Source organism: Cherax quadricarinatus, chromosome 21 (assembly GCF_038502225.1).
Source record: "Cherax quadricarinatus isolate ZL_2023a chromosome 21, ASM3850222v1, whole genome shotgun sequence".
Classification (NCBI taxonomy): domain Eukaryota; kingdom Metazoa; phylum Arthropoda; class Malacostraca; order Decapoda; family Parastacidae; genus Cherax; species Cherax quadricarinatus.
In genome coordinates this window covers 20,832,727-20,851,228 of record NC_091312.1, presented here as the reverse complement: position 1 = coordinate 20,851,228, position 18,502 = coordinate 20,832,727, and the positions used below count along the sequence as shown (strand labels likewise).

The 18,502-nt window shown below is 47.6% G+C and overlaps 1 long non-coding RNA gene across 1 annotated transcript in view; it reads right to left on the bottom strand.

Annotated features, from left to right (window-relative positions):
• Positions 1-15,836: 15,836 nt before the first annotated feature.
• Positions 15,837-18,502, bottom strand: part of LOC138853052 (uncharacterized) — a 30,834-nt gene continuing 28,168 nt past the window's right edge. The window contains exon 3 of the long non-coding RNA XR_011392299.1: positions 15,837-15,896. This is a non-coding gene — a long non-coding RNA (uncharacterized lncRNA). The remainder of the gene's footprint in view (positions 15,897-18,502) is intronic.

Sequence of the window (18,502 nt, the reverse complement as noted above, 5' to 3'; positions counted from 1 at the left end):
CCCTCCCATCCCACACACCTCACTACGGCCCCTCCCATCCCACACACATCACTATGGCCCCTCCCATCCAACACACATCACTATGGCCCCTCCCATCCCACGCACATCACCACGGCCCCTCCCATCACACACACATCACTATGGCCCCTCCCATCCCGCACATCACTATGGCCCCTCCCATCCCACACACATCACTATGGCCCCTCCCATTCCACACACATCACCACGGCCCCTCCCATCCCACACACATCACTACGGCCCCTCCCATCCCACACACATCACTACGGCCCCTCGCATCCCACACACATCACTATGGTCCCTCCCATCCCACACACATCACCACGGCCCCTCCCATCCCACACACATCACTACGGCCCCTCCCATCCCACACACATCACTACGGCCCCTCCCATCCCACACACATCACTACGGCCCCTCCCATCCCACACACATCACTACGGTCCCTCCCATCCCACACACATCACCACGGCCCCTCCCATCCCACACACATCACCACGGCCCCTCCCATCCCAAACACATCACTACGGCCCCTCCATCCCACACACACATCACCATGGCCCCTCCCATCCCACACACACATCACCACGGCCCCTCCCATCCCACACACATCACCACGGCCCTTCCCATCCCACACACATCACCACGGCCCCTCCCATCCCACACACATCACCACGGCCCCTCCCATCCCACATACATCACCACGGCCCCTCCCATCCCACACACATCACCACGGCCCTTCCCATCCCACACACATCACCACGGCCCCTCCCATCCCACACACATCACCACGGCCCATCCCATCCCACACTCATTACTGTGGCCTCTCCCATCCCACACACATCACTATGGCCCCTCCCATCCCACACACATCACTACGGCCCCTCCCATCCCACACACACCACTATGGCCCCTCCCATCCCACACACATCACTATGGCCCCTCCCATGCCTCACACATCACTATGGCCCCTCCCATCCCACACACATCACCACGGCCCCTCCCATCCCACACACATCACTATGGCCCCTCCCATCCCACACACATCACTATGGCCCCTCCCATCCCACACACATCACCACGGCCCTCCCATCCCACACACATCACTACGGCCCCTCCCATCCCGCACATCACTATTGCCCCTCCCATCCCACACACATCACTATGGCCCCTCCCATCCCACACACATCACCACGGCCCCTCCCATCCCACACACATCACAACGGCCCCTCCCATCCCACACACATCACTACGGCCCCTCCATTCCCACACACATCACCACGGCCCCTCCCATCCCACACACACATCACCACGGCCCCTCCCATCCCACACACACATCACCACGGCCCCTCCCATCCCACACACATCACCACGGCCCCTCCCATCCCACACACATCACCACGGCCCCTCCCATCCCACACACATCACCAGGGCCCCTCCCATCCCACACACATCACTATGGCCCCTCCCATCCCGCACATCACTATTGCCCCTCCCATCCCACACACATCACTATGGCCCCTCCCATCCCACACACATAACCACGGCCCCTCCCATCCCACACACATCACTACGGCCCCTCCCATCCCACACACATCACTACGGCCCCTCCATTCCCAAACACATCACTACGGCCCCTCCCATCCCACACACACATCACCACGGCCCCTCCCATCGCACACACACATCACCACGGCCCCTCCCATCCCACACACATCACCACGGCCCCTCCCATCCCACACACATCACCACGGCCCTTCCCATCCCACACACATCACCACGGCCCCTCCCATCCCACACACATCACTACGGCCCCTCCCATCCCACACACCTCACTACGGCCCCTCCCATCCCAGACACACATCACCACGGCCCCTCCCATCCCACACACATCACTACGGCCCCTCCCATCCCACACACATCACTACGGCCCCTCCATTCCCAAACACATCACTACGGCCCCTCCCATCCCACACACACATCACCACGGCCCCTCCCATCCCACACACACATCACCACGGCCCCTCCCATCCCACACACATCACCACGGCCCCTCCCATCCCACACACATCACCACGGCCCTTCCCATCCCACACACATCACCACGGCCCCTCCCATCCCACGCACATCACTACGGCCCCTCCCATCCCACACACATCACTACGGCCCCTCCCATCCCAGACACACAACACCACGGCCCCGCCCATCCCACACACACATCAGCACGGCCCCTCCCATCCCACACACACACATCACCACGGCCCCTCCCATCCCACACACATCACCACGGTCCCTCCCATCCCACACACATCACTACGGCCCCTCCCATCCCGCACACATCACTATGGCCCCTCCCATCCCACACACATCACCACGGCCCCTCCCATCCCACACACATTACTATGGCCCCTCCCATCCCACACACATCACTATGGCCCCTCCCATCCCACACACATCACTACGGCCCCTCCCATCCCGCACACATCACTATGGCCCCTCCCATCCCACACACATCACCACGGCCCCTCCCATCCCACACACATTACTATGGCCTCTCCCATCCCACACACATCACTATGGCCCCTCCCATCCCACACACATCACTACGGCCCCTCCCATCCCACACACACCACTATGACCCCTCCCATCCCACACACATCACTATGGCCCCTCCCATGCCTCACACATCACTATGGCCCCTCCCATCCCACACACATCACTATGGCCCCTCCCATCCCACACACATCACCACGGCCCCTCCCATCCGACACACATCACTACGGCCCCTCCCATCCCGCACATCACTATGGCCCCTCCCATCCCACACACATCACTATGGTCCCTCCCATCCCACACACATCACCACGGCCCCTCCCATCCCACACACATCACTACGGCCCCTCCCATCCCACACACATCACCACGGCCCCTCCCATCCCACACACATCACTATGGCCCCTCCCATCCCACACACATCACCACGGCCCCTCCCATTCCACACACATCACTACGGCCCCTCCCATCCCACACACATCACTACGGCCCCTCCCATCCCACACACATCACTACGGCCCCTCCCATCCCACACACATCACTACGGCCTCTCCCATCCCACACACATCACCACGGCGCCTCCCATCCCACACACATCACCACGGCCCCTCCCATCCCACACACATCACTACGGCCCCTCCCATCCCACACACACATCACCACGGCCCCTCCCATCCCACACACATCTATACCTCCCACCTCTACCAGCTTTAATTAACCTCCCGGTCAAGCTTGTGTGTGTGTGTGTGTGTGTGTGTGTGTGTGTGTGTGTGTGTGTGTGTGTGTGTGTGTGTGTGTGTGTGTGTGTGTGTGTGTGTGTACTCACCTAGTTGCACTCATCTAGTTGAGGTTGCAGGGGTCGAGTCCAAGCTCCTGGTCCCGCCTCTTCACTGGTCGCTACTAGGTCACTCTCCCTGAACCGTGAACTTTATCATACCTCTGCTTAAAGCTATGTATGGATCCTGCCTCCACTACATCGCTTCCCAAACTATTCCACTTCCTGACTACTCTGTGGCTGAAGAAATACTTCCTAACATTCCTGTGATTCATCTGTGTCTTCAACTTCCATCTGTGACCCCTTGTTGCGGTGTCCCATCTCTGGAACATCCTGTCTTTGTCCACCTTGTCAATTCCTCTCAGTATTTTGTATGTCGTTATCATGTCATCCCTATCTCTCTTGTCCTCCAGTGTCGTCAGGTTGATTTCCATTAACCTCTCCTCGCAGGACATACCCCTTAGCTCTGGGACTAGTCTTATTGCAAACCTTTGCACTTTCTCTAGTTTCTTTACGTGCTTGGCTAGGTGTGGGTTCCAAACTGGTGCCGCATACTCCAATATGGGCCTAACGTACATGGTGTACAGGGTCTTGAACGATTCCTTATTAAGATGTCGGAATGCTGTTCTGGGGTTTGCTAGGCGCCCATATGCTGCAGCAGTTATTTGGTTGATGTGCGCTTCAGGAGATGTGCCCGGTGTTATACTCACCCCAAGATCTTTTTCCTTGAGTGAGGTTTGTAGTCTCTGGCCCCCTAGACTGTGCTCCGTCTGCGGTCTTCTTTGCCCTTCCCCAATCTTCATGACTTTGCACTTGGTGGGGTTGAACTCCAGGAGCCGATTGCTGAATCAGGTCTGAAGCCTGTGTGTGTGTGTGTGTGTGTGTGTGTGTGTGTGTGTGTGTGTGTGTGTGTGTGTGTGTGTGTGTGTGTGTGTGTGTGTGTGTACGTGTGTGTGTACTCACCTAATTGTACTCACCTAATTGTGGTTGCAGGGGTCGAGACTCAGCTCCTGGCCCCGTCTCTTCACTGATCGCTACTAGGTCCTCTCGCTCTCTGCTTCCTGAGCTTTGTCATACCTCTTCTTAAAACTATGTATGGTTTCTGCCTCCACTACTTCACTTGCTAGGCTATTCCACTTCCTGACGACTCTATGACTGAAAAAATACTTCCTAACGTCCCTGTGACTCGTCTGAGTCTTCAGCTTCCAGTTGTGACGCTTTGTTTCTGTGTCCCCTCTCTGGAACATCCTATCTCTGTCCACCTTGTCTATTCCCCGCAGTATCTTGTATGTCGTTATCATGTCTCCCCTGACCCTTCTGTCCTCCAGTGTCTCAGACCGATTTACCTCAACCTTTCCTCGTACAACATTCCCCTGAGCTCTGGAACTAGCCTTGTTGCAAATCTTTGTACTTTCTCTAACTTCTTGACGTGCTTGACCAGGTGTGGGTTCCAGACTGGTGCTGCATACTCGAGTATGGGCCTAACATACACAGTGTACAGTGTCTTGAACGATTCCTTATTAAGGTATCGGAACGCTATTCTCAGGTTTGCCAGGCGACCGTATGCTGCAGCAGTTATTTGGTTGATGTGTGCCTCCGGTGACGTGCTCGGTTTTATGGTTACCCCAGGTCTTTCTCCCTGTGTGAGTGTGTGTGTGTGTGTGTGTGTGTGTGTGTGTACTCACCTATTTGTACTCACCTATTTGTGGTTGCAGGGGTCGAGTCTTAGCTCCTGGCCCCGCCTCTTCACCGGTTGCTACTGGGCCCTCTCTCTCCCCGCTCCATGAGCTTTATCAAACCTCGTCTTAAAACTGTGTATGGTTCCTGCCTCCACTACGTCATTTTCTAGGCTATTCCACTGCCTTACAACTCTATGACTGAAGAAATACTTCCTAATATCTCTCTGACTCATTTGTGTCTTCAACTTCCAATTGTGGCCTCTTGTTTCTGTGTCCCCTCCCTGGAACATCCTGTCTTTGTCCACCTTGTCTATTCCACGCAGTATTTTATATGTCGTTATCATGTCTCCCCTGACCCTCCTGTCCTCCAGTGTCGTCAGGCCGATTTCCCTTAATCTTTCTTCATAGGACATTCCCCTTAGCTCTGGAACTAACCTTGTCGCAAACCTTTGTACGTTCTCTAGTTTCTTGACGTGCTTTATCAAGTGCGGGTTCCAAACAGGTGCTGCATACTCCAGTATGGGCCTGACATACACGGTGTACAGTGTCTTGAACGATTCCTTACTAAGGTATCGGAATGCTGTTCTCAGGTTTGCCAGGCGCCCATATGCTGCAGCAGTTATCTGGTTGATGTGTGCTTCCGGAGACATGCTCGGTGTTATACTCACCCCAAGATCTTTCTCCTTGAGTGAGGTTTGCAGTCTTTGGCCACCTAGCCTATACTCGGTCTGTGGTCTTCTGTGCCCTTCCCCTATCTTCATGACTTTGCATTTGGCAGGATTAAATTCGAGAAGCCATTTGCTGGACCAGGTGTCCAGTCTGTCCAGGTCTGGACACCTGGTCCAGCAAATGGCTTCTCGAATTTAATCCTGCCAAATGCAAAGTCATGAAGATAGGGGAAGGGCACAGAAGACCACAGACCGAGTATAGGCTAGGTGGCCAAAGACTGCAAACCTCACTCAAGGAGAAAGATCTTGGGGTAAGTATAACACCGAGCATGTCTCCGGAAGCACACATCAACCAGATAACTGCTGTGTGTGTGTGTGTGTGTGTGTGTGTGTGTGTGTGTGTGTGTGTGTGTGTGTGTGTGTGTGTGTGTGTGTGTGTGTGTGTGTGTGCGGATGCACTAATCTCATTTACAGCTCGTAATTTGCCGAATTTTCCCTGACCACTAATATAAACTAATTTGAAGCCGTGGACAAACCACTAGCTGCAGGCTACTTTAAACCAGCTTCAACTCTGATTTACAGTATGTACAGATTAATACAATCTCTTACATATTTGATTCTTTTATCAATACAGATGTCCTCGTTGTCACTGAATTTCATTTGGGTTACTTTACAAAATTCATCCAATTGATAATTTATTTCTGTAGTTTTGAGAATAATTAACTTCCCACCCTCTTCCTTGGCAAGCCAGGGAGGGTCTACTGGCTCAGGGGTTAACATCTTGGTCATGGATCAAGACTGTCAAACATTACCCTGCATCACGGGTTTCATTCGGGCAGGTAATGAAACAATTAAAGGACTTTGTGTAAATGCACTAAGGCAGTAAGTAGGAGGGGAAGAAAGATTATGTACTCGCCAGGAACAACGCCTCCCGAGGCCGGTCTTGGTCACACATTTACTAGGTCAGATTGGTCAAAGGGCAAAGGCCTTCCGCTGGCTTCCACACTGGGTACCACGGGTTTGAAAACAACATATTTTTGTATCAGGATAGACCAACATTTTAGTAATCTATGTATTTTCTACTCACTGGTATTTCCTTCAAGGACGTTGTCTTGATGCTGTTGAAAATCTTTTGGTTCAAGAGACTGGAACTACCTCAACTCTCCTCGAATCAAACCTCAATGTCTCATTAACCAGGCGCTACATAACACTTTCATGTTTAGTGCTTCCTAAGGAATGTAAATATTAAATATTTTTCCACGTATTTTTCGTCTTGTCTCAGTGAATGCCTGTGCTAAATAAGGTAAGAACGTTTTCAATTTCAGATGTAAACAATAAATCAGCTGACAGATCTCGCATGAGTATCTTGGTTATGCCAAATTTGTGGTTTCCGGATATTGAACATGATATGAAATACCGAGAAGTAGGTACCTGGGTGTTAGTCGATTGGTGTGGGTCGCATCTTGGGGGACATGACTGAGGAGCCCAATGGAAATAAGATAGACAGTCCCTTTCTTGGATTATCCTGGGTGACTAACTCTTCGGGGTTAAAAATTCGAACAAAATCATACTACAGTAACAGCAGTAGTATGGCAGCTGCACACCTCAAGGCTATCCCACCTATCATGTCGTTAATTCTTGACACAAAGGTTATGTCCCTTGACAACCAAAAATATCACAAGACGTATTAGAAAGACTCACTTAATGGTTTTTCAGGAAGAAAGTCGGACTCTTAGTGAGGTTTTAAAGATTCCTGGTACAGTGTAATGAGGTAATTTCTGCTTTCCAGAACTGAAGGTCTAGTGTAAATTATGAGTGTTATAATTTACTGTTTTGTTGTGTCCAGAAAATATAGATACTCTTTTATATCTATTTCTACATATTTATCTTATATTATATCGCTAATGTTATTTTAATTAATAGCTAAAGCAAAAATATGATGCTGTGGCAGGAGCAATACACAAATAACTCGCACATAGGAGTATTTGTGTACTGTGCTTTGTAGTAGTATTTGTCTCATATATTTAGCTTTACTGATATGTAAGATGTCTCACACACTACACTTTCCGTGCTGGCAGATTCGAGTTTTGATTGCAGTCTGGGATGTGTGGCAAGCTGGGAGTGTACCTCACCTCACCTCACACCTGCAGTTACTGCATCACTCTCTAACTGGCTGGTCATCATCATGGAGGGACCTCTCTTCTCTTACCTTTATGAGAACTCTGTTCTTGTCATATTGACTCAGTGTTGTGGTAGAGTATAATCTCGTTGGTGATCCAAAATCATACTGCTTGTCCTCTGTGAAATTATGTTCCCAGAGACTTATTTAGAACTAGGGACTTTTCACATTTTGTGGTTGTGTGTCTTGAGACGGTATGATTCAAGTTCCGTGTCTAACTCTTGATCAGCCTTATTCTGGGCTGCATCTGGGCACTATCGTAGTTGGGGCTTAAAAGTTTCTGAACTCACATTAAAAAATTTAGGAGTTTTTTTTCCACTTTTAATCTAGGACATGTCAATTGTCCCTAGTTAGGTTATTTTTGTGTCTTCTTCCTTGCCTGACACTTCTGTTTACGACTTCTGCATGCATGTTACTGTTTTATGAACTGGTTGGTTTGTGGTTCAAGCAAGCTGTTCTTATTGTCTCTCTGTTGGTTAGAAGTTAGTTTATTTAGGAACTTGAGGGTTTTGTTAGCACATTCTGTGCCGAGTCTGCCGCCCACTACACACTCTTACACACATTACTGATTGGTCTCAAATTTTTAGTTTAAGTGGTTTACATTCCAGTTCTTGGGCTTCTGAGAAGCAGGTCAAAAAGCCATATTCTACGTTAGGGTAAGAGGTAGACATATGCCATATACTTTTAACATGCGGTGTGAGGTTTTATATATACACGTAGTTACACGAGCAGTTCAAAATGCATTTATTAATAATTATGGTGCTTAATTAACACACTGACTGAAATTATATAAAAAACTTGAGCACATGTTCCAACATTAATTAAAATTATTGAGAAGACCCCATTACCTCATTTTCTTTAGATTCTAGTAAATGATGGTATAAACGGTCAAGTAGAGAAAAAGACACTGGTGCAAGGAAACGTTTAATAAGACTACAACGTTTCATCCAGGACTGATCCTTATCAAGCATACAGTAAACACTATATACACCGCCTTACATGGCAAGCGAACACTCAGAGGTTAAGCTGGAGAGAGGTCACAGGAGAGGTCACAGGAGAGGTACATGGGAGAACATGGAAAAGACAGAGCAGAGAACTTGGAAGTCCACACCGAAGTTATCTACTAAGAAGAACTATCTACGTCTACCTAGATTAAGAACTATCGTGTATCATCTAGGTATTTTGATCATGGATTGAATTTTTTAGCGATCAAAACTAGATTCTTCAGCAGTGTGCTGCTACCCTATTTTACATGATAATTACACAGTGGAAACAAAAGCTTAATGGATAAAAAAGTAGAAGGCTCTGTCCCTATCCTTCAGGCCAGTGCCGATATAAAAACAGCGAAAAAACACACCATATCATGCAAGGAATGTCTGAATACAAGCTAAAACAAAACAGCAAAACCACCATGGAAATGAAGCTCAAGGTCTTTTGAATTATTAATAGACCTTCATCAGGAGACTGCAAAGGAGAACGTGGAAAAATTAAATGAAAAATTCAGGAATCCGCCAGCATCTTGTTGTCATGGTGACATCTCAGTCAGAAGAAAGAGGCTAGAAAGGTAGGCACTAATAGGCATCCAGAAATAGTTGTCAGACAATAGCAAGGAACACAGAAATATGGAGATAACTCATAAGCCACATTACAATACAGAATTCCTCTAACTTTGTATAATTTAACTCTCATTCAATATTACATCCCAGCGTTATTTTTACGTATCTAACTCAACAAAAAATAAGCAAATATCCAGCCACAAGACCATAAGCCTGTGTTTCAGCCGCCTTATGGAATTTGTATGGGTTAATTAATACACAAACCTGAGACTCCAGCCTGACCTGTCATCAGTTCAGATGGTTCGTCTTCAAGTCTTCACATAATTAATCAAAATACTAACCCCCTCTAAATGCCCTCAAAATACAAGTGGCAGAGGAGCTGTATATCAACGCCCTCAAGAAAATGTTGACCTACAGTAGTAAAAATAAGAGGCCTTCTTGTCCGAAGCTCAGAGGGTGATGTCCGTAGAGTTTTTTTTTTTTTACTAACTATCCCTTGATTATTATTGTAATCAAAAAGAAGCGCTAAACCACAAAGGCTACACAAAGCACTAACCCTCGAGCTGGGACTAGACTCTGGGTTTTGGGGACATTAGTTACTCTATTATATCACGGAACTCAATTTACTGATTTTAATGAAATTCACACCAATTAGTCCGCTATGTCTGGGGATACTAAGAAGGTTACAGAGGCTCTGAAGGGGAACTCTTAAGTAATGGTACGGAAATTGATATCCCATTTGTCTAATAAAATTACTAAGTTGAAACTTACTCAGTCCAAAGCCAATATGAACATTTTCATGACTACGTCGCAGATGAGTGGAGAGTTTGAAGCTGATCAGAGCGTTAACTAGTTATCACACAGAAACCAATATCCCAATTTGTTTAATAAAACTGAATATTAATGGATTCAAACAAGCCAAAAATGAGCAGAATTGTGATAATTAATTTATTTGTGTACAGAGACAATAGGCACAAATATACGACACTTCTAGAATTAAAATTTGTTTTAGTTTTCATTTTTTAACTGCATACAAAATGCATTCTCATTATTTACTATTCCTTTATCTTGGTCGAAGTATAGGGGGAGGGGGGTTATGGAATGCTAGAAATAATTTTTAATCACCCAGCGACCGACACCTAATTTTAATAAACTCCAAGAAAAAGTGAAACTCACCTAAATGTGACTTACCAAGCTTCTAAATGTTTAACCACAGGAATAAGTAGTTCATAATACCGCAGCAGAAATAAGTCACAAATAACCTACAGTTAGTAAAGAATCTTTATGTTGACGTTGAGGTCTGTCCTGGACTATTGTCTAGGTATAACAGAAGAGAGTAAAAGTAGAGAAGACTTGATGACGCGAAGAAGATGAAGAATGTTTGAGTGTCCCGTGGCTAGTATGGCAGCGCACTCAGCTCACACAATGAGTGTCCGCGGTAAGTACAGTAGGTACCTAAGTGTTAGTCGACTGCTGCGGGTCGCATCCTTGGTAAATCAGTGGAGTGAACTACATGAAGTGATAGTGGCAAACTGACTAAACAGTTACAGGAGTAGATACGATAAGGCCTACGAGACCAGAGGCAAACAGAACTTGGTGAGTACACACACACACACACACACACACACACACACACACACACACACACACACACACACACACACACACACACACACACACACACACACAGGAGCTGGAGAGAGGAGACAGCGGAGAAGAAAGTGATTACATAGCGGGAACGCTTCACTCTGGAGGTCCCAAGGTGGTAATAGCAGTGATGTATAACCCACCACAGAACAGCAGGAGGCCAAGGCAAGAGTACGACGAGAGCAATAGAGCGATGGTTGACACACTGGCTAGAGTGGCCAGAAGAGCTCATGCATGCAGGGCAAAGCTCCTGATCATGGGTGACTTTAACCACAAGGAGATCGATTGGGAGAACTTGGACCCACATGGGGGCCAAGATACATGGAGGGCTAAGATGATGGAGGTGGTACTGGAAAACTTCACGTGCCAACACGTAAGGGACACTACAAGAGAGAGAGGAGAGGATGAACCAGCAAGGCTGGACTTAGTATTCACCTTGAGTAGTGCAGATATCGAGGACATCACATATGAAAGACCCCTTGGGGCCAGTGACCATGTGGTTTTAAGCTTCGAATACACAGTAGAGCTACAAGTGGAGGGAGAAGCAAGAAGGCCAGGACGAATGAAGCCAAACTACAAGAAAGGGGACTACACAGGAATGAGGAACTTCCTGAACGGGGTTCAGTGGGACAGAGAACTGGCAGGGAAGCCAGTTAATGAGATGATGGAATATGTAGCAACAAAATGCAAGGAGGCTGATAAGAGGTTTGTACCCAAGGGTAACAGGAATAATGAAAAAGCCAGGATGAGTCCATGGTTTACCCAAAGGTGCAGGGAGGCAAAAACCAAGTGTGCTAGGGAATGGAAGAAATATAGAAGGCAAGGACCCAGGAGAATAAGGAGAGCAGTTGTAGAGCCAGAAACGAATATGCACAGATAAGAAGGGAGGCCCAAAGACAATATGAAAACGACATAGCAGCGAAAGCCAAATCTGACCCGAAACTGTTGTACAGCCACATCAAGAGGAAAACAACAGTCAAGGACCAAGTAATCAGGCTAAGGAAGGAAGGAGGAGAGATAACAAGAAATGACCGTGAAGTATGTGAGGAACTCAACAAGAGATTCAAAGAAGTGTTCACAGAGGAGACAGAAGGGGCTCCAGAAAGACGGAGAGGTGGGGCACACCACCATGTGCTGGACACAGTGCACACAACCGAGGAAGAAGTGAAGAGGCTTCTGAGTGAGCTAGATACCTCAAAGGCAATGGGGCCAGATAACATCTCCCCATGGGTATTGAGAGAGGGAGCAGAGGCGCTATGTGTACCCCTAACAACAATATTCAATACATCTATCGAAACAGGGAGATTGCCTGAGGCATGGAAGACAGCAAATGTAGTCCCAATCTTTAAAAAAGGAGACAGACATGAAGCATTAAACTACAGACCAGTGTCACTGACATGTATAGTATGCAAAATCATGGAGAAGATTATCAGGAGAAGAGTGGTGGAACACCTAGAAAGGAAAGATCTCATCAACAGCAGCCAACATGGTTTCAGGGACGGGAAATCCTGTATCACAAACCTACTGGAGATCTATGACATGGTGACAGCAGTAAGACAAGAGAGAGAGGGGTGGGTGGATTGCATTTTCTTGGACTGCAAGAAGGCGTTTGACACAGTTCCACACAAGAGATTGGTGCAAAAACTGGAGGACCAAGCAGGGATAACAGGGAAGGCACTACAATGGATCAGGGAATACTTGTCAGGAAGACAGCAGCGAGTCATGGTACGTGGCGAGGTGTCAGAGTGGGCACCTGTGACCAGCGGGGTCCCACAGGGGTCAGTCCTAGGACCAGTGCTGTTTCTGGTATTTGTGAACGACATGACGGAAGGAATAGACTCTGAGGAGTCCCTGTTTGCAGATGATGTGAAGTTGATGAGAAGAATTCACTCGATCGAAGACCAGGCAGAACTACAAAGGGATCTGGACAGGCTGCAGACCTGGTCCAGCAATTGCCTCATGGAGTTCAATCCCACCAAGTGCAAAGTCATGAAGATTGGGGAAGGGCAAAGACGACCGCAGACTGAGTACAGTCTAGGGGGCCAGAGACTACAAACCTCACTCAAGGAAAAAGATCTTGGGGTGAGTATAACACCAGGCACATCTCCTGAAGCGCACATCGACCAAATAACTGCTGCAGCATATGGGCGCCTAGCAAACCTCAGAACAGCATTCCGACATCTTAATAAGGAATCGTTCAGGACCCTGTACACCGTGTACGTTAGGCCCATATTGGAGTATGCGGCACCAGTTTGGAACCCACACCTAGCCAAGCACGTAAAGAAACTAGAGAAAGTGCAAAGGTTTGCAACAAGACTAGTCCCAGAGCTAAGAGGTATGTCCTACGAGGAGAGGTTAAGGGAAATCAACCTGACGACACTGGAGGACAGGAGAGATAGGGGGGACATGATAACGACATACAAAATACTGAGAGGAATTGACAAGGTGGACAAAGACAGGATGTTCCAGAGATTGGACACAGTAACAAGGGGACACAGTTGGAAGCTGAAGACACAGATGAATCACAGGGATGTTAGGAAGCATTTCTTCAGCCACAGAGTAGTCAGTAAGTGGAATAGTTTGGGAAGCGATGTAGTGGAGGCAGGATCCATACATAGCTTTAAGCAGAGGTATGATAAAGCTCACGGCTCAGGGAGAGTGACCTAGTAGCGATCAGTGAAGAGGCGGGGCCAGTAGCTCGGACTCGACCCCCGCAACCTCAACTAGGTGAGTACAGGGTACACCACCAAGTGTTGGACACAATACATACAACCGAGTAAAATGTGAAGAGGCTGCTGAGCGAGCTAGACACCTCAAAGGCGATGGGGCCGGATAACATCTCTCCATGGGTCCTGAGAGAGGGTGCAGAGGCGCTATGTGTACCCCTAACAACAATATTCAATACATCTATCGAAACAGGGAGATTACCTGAGGCATGAAAGACAGCAAATGTAGTCCAAATTTTTAAAAAAGGAGACAGACAAGAAGCACTAAATTATAGACCAGTGTCACTGACATGTATAGTATGCAAAGTCATGGAAAAGATTATCAGAAGAAGAGTGGTAGAACACCTAGCAAAAAATGAGCTTATCAACTTCAGCCAACACTGTTTCAGGGACGGGAAATCCTGTGTCACAAACCTACTGGAGTTCTATGACAGGGTGACAGCAGTAAGACAAGAGAGAGAGGGGTGGGTAGATTGCATTTTCTAGGGCTGTAAGAAGGCGTTTGACACAGTTCCACATATGAGATTGGTGCAAAAGCTGGAGGACCAGGAAGGGATAACAGACAAGGCACTACAGTGGATCAGGGAATACCTGTCAGGAAGACAGCAGCGAGTCATGGTACGAGGCGAGGTGTCAGAGTGGGCGCCTGTGACGAATGGGGTTCCACAGGGGGCAGTCCTAGGACCGGTGCTGTTTCTGGTATTTATGAACGACATGACGGAAGGAATAGACTCCGAACTGTCCCTGTTTGCAGATGATATGAAGTTGATGAGAATAATTCAATCGGACGAGGACCAGGCAGAACTACAAAGGGATCTGGACAGGCTGCAGGCCTGGTCCAGCAATTGCCTCCTGGAGTTCAACCCCACCAAGTGGAAAGTCATGAAGATTGGGGAAGGGCAAAGAAAACTGCAGATGGAGTACAGTCTAGGGGGCCAGAGACTACAACAGTCACTCAAGGAAAAAGATCTTGGGGTGAGTATAACACCAGGCACATCTCCTGAGGCGCACATCAACCAAATAACTGCTGCAGCATATGGGCGCCTAGCAAACCTCAGAACAGCATTCCGACATCTTAATAAGGAATCGTTCAGGACCCTGTACACCGTGTACGTTAGGCCCATATTGGAGTATGCGGCACCAGTTTGGAACCCACACCTAGCCAAGCACGTAAAGAAACTAGAGAAAGTGCAAAGGTTTGCAACAAGACTAGTCCCAGAGCTAAGGGGTATGTCCTACGAGGAGAGGTTAAGGAAAATCGACCTGACGACACTGGAGGACAGGAGAGATAGGGAGGACATGATAATAACATATAAAATACTGAGTGGAATTGACAAGGTGGACAGAGACAGAATGTTCCAGAGATGGGACACCGCAACAAGGGGTCACAGTTGGAAGTTGAAGACACAGATAAATCACAGGGATGTTAGGAAGTATTTCTTCAGCCACAGAGTCTTGAGGAAGTGGAATAGTTTGGGAAGCAATGTAGTGGAGGCAGGATCCGTTCATAGTATTAAGCAGAGGTATGATAAAGCTCATGGTGCAGGGAGAGTAACCCAGTAGCGGCCAGTGAAGAGGCGGGGCCAGGAGCTATGAATCGACCCCTGCAACCACAACTAGGCGAGTACAACTAGGTGAGCACACATACACACACACACACACACACACAGTGAAGAGGCGGGACCAGGAGCTCGGACTCGACCCCCGCAACCTCAACTAGGTGAGTACAACTAGGTGAGTACACACACGCACACACACACACACACAGACACCCACACACACACACACACACACACAGACACACACACACACACACACGTACGTTCAATAACCGGCTGGGGGGACTTAGAAGCCGCACTGATTGCTTCTGATGTGATCCAGCAACTAACAGGTAAAATCCGCACAATGATTAATTCTCTGCAGGTACATGAAAGATGGAGGGATTTTAGAGTTGAAGGAGGAGCGAGGCAGAGGGGAAATAATGAAATTATATATATATAATATATGTCAGCAGGGTACAATAGGTAGAACACTGACCTGCTAGTAATAGGAATGACTTGCCATGGGAGTCGAACCCTGCCCGTTCCGTGGTTGTCTAGATCATAAAACATAAGAATGAAGAAAATCAGGCCTTAATAAAGATATAAAAAGATGAAATATAGCTTTAAGACTCCTTAAATTTATACTTCTTGATATGAGACCAATAATTTTATTAGCTTTATAATGAACACATAAGCATTCTTACCGTGGATGTTCGCTATAAAGCTAATATAATTCTTGGCTTTATATCAACATGTGTAAATAACAGAGGTCCTATGGTTATATTTGAACTTTATATAATTTGGTAAGACCTCATTTACATTATGCTGTTTCATTCTGGTCTTCATATTACAGAAGTTAGTTTAATATGTTTATTATGCACCCCATACCCATCCTGTGGGCGGTAGTCAAAAGATTACAGAGGTACATAATTGGTCCAGGGACTGGACTCCAAAGTTTTGATAGCTGAGCAAGTTACAAAGGTAATGAACTAGATCTGGTCATAATCATGACCAAGTTACAAAGGTAATGAGCTCCAGGTAGAGCTGGTCACACTCATGAATAATTGTAAAGGTAATGAATCATAAACACATTAATCATGAGAATTTACAAAGGTAATGAGCTCCAGGTAGAGCTGGTCACAATCACGACAAGTTTCAAAGGTAATGAATGATAAACACGTTATCACATGATTACAATCATAGACAAATTACAGAGTAATGAGCAGTAAACAAACATAGCAGGGAATTCATCCATTGCCCCAACAACAGATGTTGCTAGGTGCCTGTCTCTCCTCGGTAGACAGCCATTGCAAACAGCAGCAAGTTGCCCTGGGATCTGCTGCTTGCACGAGCACCATCGACCCTCCCCAAGAGGTCCAAGAAGCCAGTGACTCCGTTAGCAGCCCGATGAAGAGCTCCCCTAGGGACATGTCAGCGTCCTGGTGGACGCCAAGTTGATTGAAGATCCCAGGCCCTCGTGTGCACGGATGTTGAAGCTTGAGGAACTGAGTACACACTGCCTGTGGCACACCTGACAGCTGCCTCGCGGTCGAACTCCACGATGCTGTCCCTGTAGTGGAAGTTCCTGTGAGCCCGGCACTCCCTGCAGTGCCATCGCTGACATCGTGGGTTAGGGGAGAAGTACCCTCTACTGATGGGGTGGCGCTGGGAGTTGGGTGGGTGAGGCGGGGGAGACGCGCAGGTGTTGAGGCGTTATGAAAGGGTCACTGTTTACTACACACGCCCTCCCCCTCCCCCCAGCGGAGAGGGGGGGAGGCGCTGACTGGTCCTGACTCGACAACACCAAATCCTCTGAAACTGCACAACACTTCAACTATTTACGCTGAAACGATGCACTGGGATGTCCGTTCGCTGCTCTGGTATCTTCTCCAAGCATTCACACTGAGTTCTGTTAAGTAGGGACCTGGTCAACCTCTTTGACCAGGAGCTATCCTTGAAAATCCCGCAGCTAGCCCGCTACACAACCTGCCGTGTCGGCCATGAATGGATATAAATGGATATAAATATTTCCATGTATTAGAAATCTTTCCTGTGAATATAAACTAAAGAGAAATGACGAGGAAAATGAGCATGATACACAATACTTGAAGAATACGAAGCTCAAAAGTTAGTTGGTAAAAACTGGATGGTAAGTTTTGATAATTATAAGACAGAAGGATACTTAGTGCAGAGAAAACACTACACATGACGTGAAGCTCTACACTGAAGAATACATGAGTACATGAAGCTCTTAACTGAGTGATACATGACTTAATGAAGCTTTCCACTGAGTGACACTGTATAGAGCTCTACACTGACACATCGAGTCTATTATAAGAGAATGTCTGCTACCCACCAAGCATCTATCTCACTGGGTGATGGTTGTTGTGGTTAACACATCTGGTGGCGGCCATGATCCCATAAGTGTATCTCTGACATACCTGTGACTGGCGTCGCGGGTTCTTCTACCTTCCCATCCCGACCTGAGGCCAGATTTCCTTGTCGATTGCTTGGTCAACCAGACTTTTGCTTCCAGCGGCTCGCTGGCCTCCATACCCATTACAACATGGCTAATCCGCCAGTTACCTAGAGTACACCTGGATGGCGTTCCGGAGGTCAAGCCCCCGCGGCCCGGTTCATGTATGATCAGGCCTCGCGGTGGATAAGAGCCTGATCAACCAGGCTGTTGCTTCCGGCATTCAGTGCTAAAGTTTTTATGAGGCCTAAACTGACAATTTTATTGGATGGCCGAAAGTAACGAATTCCGGTGGCCCCCCCCCCAACCCGAAAAAATAATAGTATAGAAGATTATGAAAAATAGTGAATTTTTTTTCTAAAAAAAGTTCAGAACACTTATCAGAATTAATTTGTTAATATCAGAGAATATTACGTTTTATTTTTGCCTCTTCGCCCTTCTCTTGTTCCCCTTTTCTTCCTCCTTCCTCTTGCTCTCCCTCAATAGTTCCTCAAGGGAGGTGAACGTCACGGAGGACTCTGGAGTGTACTGACCTCCTTCCCATATTTAAGGTCCTCCTGAGAGGTAATTAAAGTCCACTAGCAAGACTGTCACGCTCTCATAAGTGGCCATCTCTTGCAACTTGCACAGATGCTAGTGAATGGTTCTTAATCCAGGGAATGAGAACTACCTCCCCTACCTAGG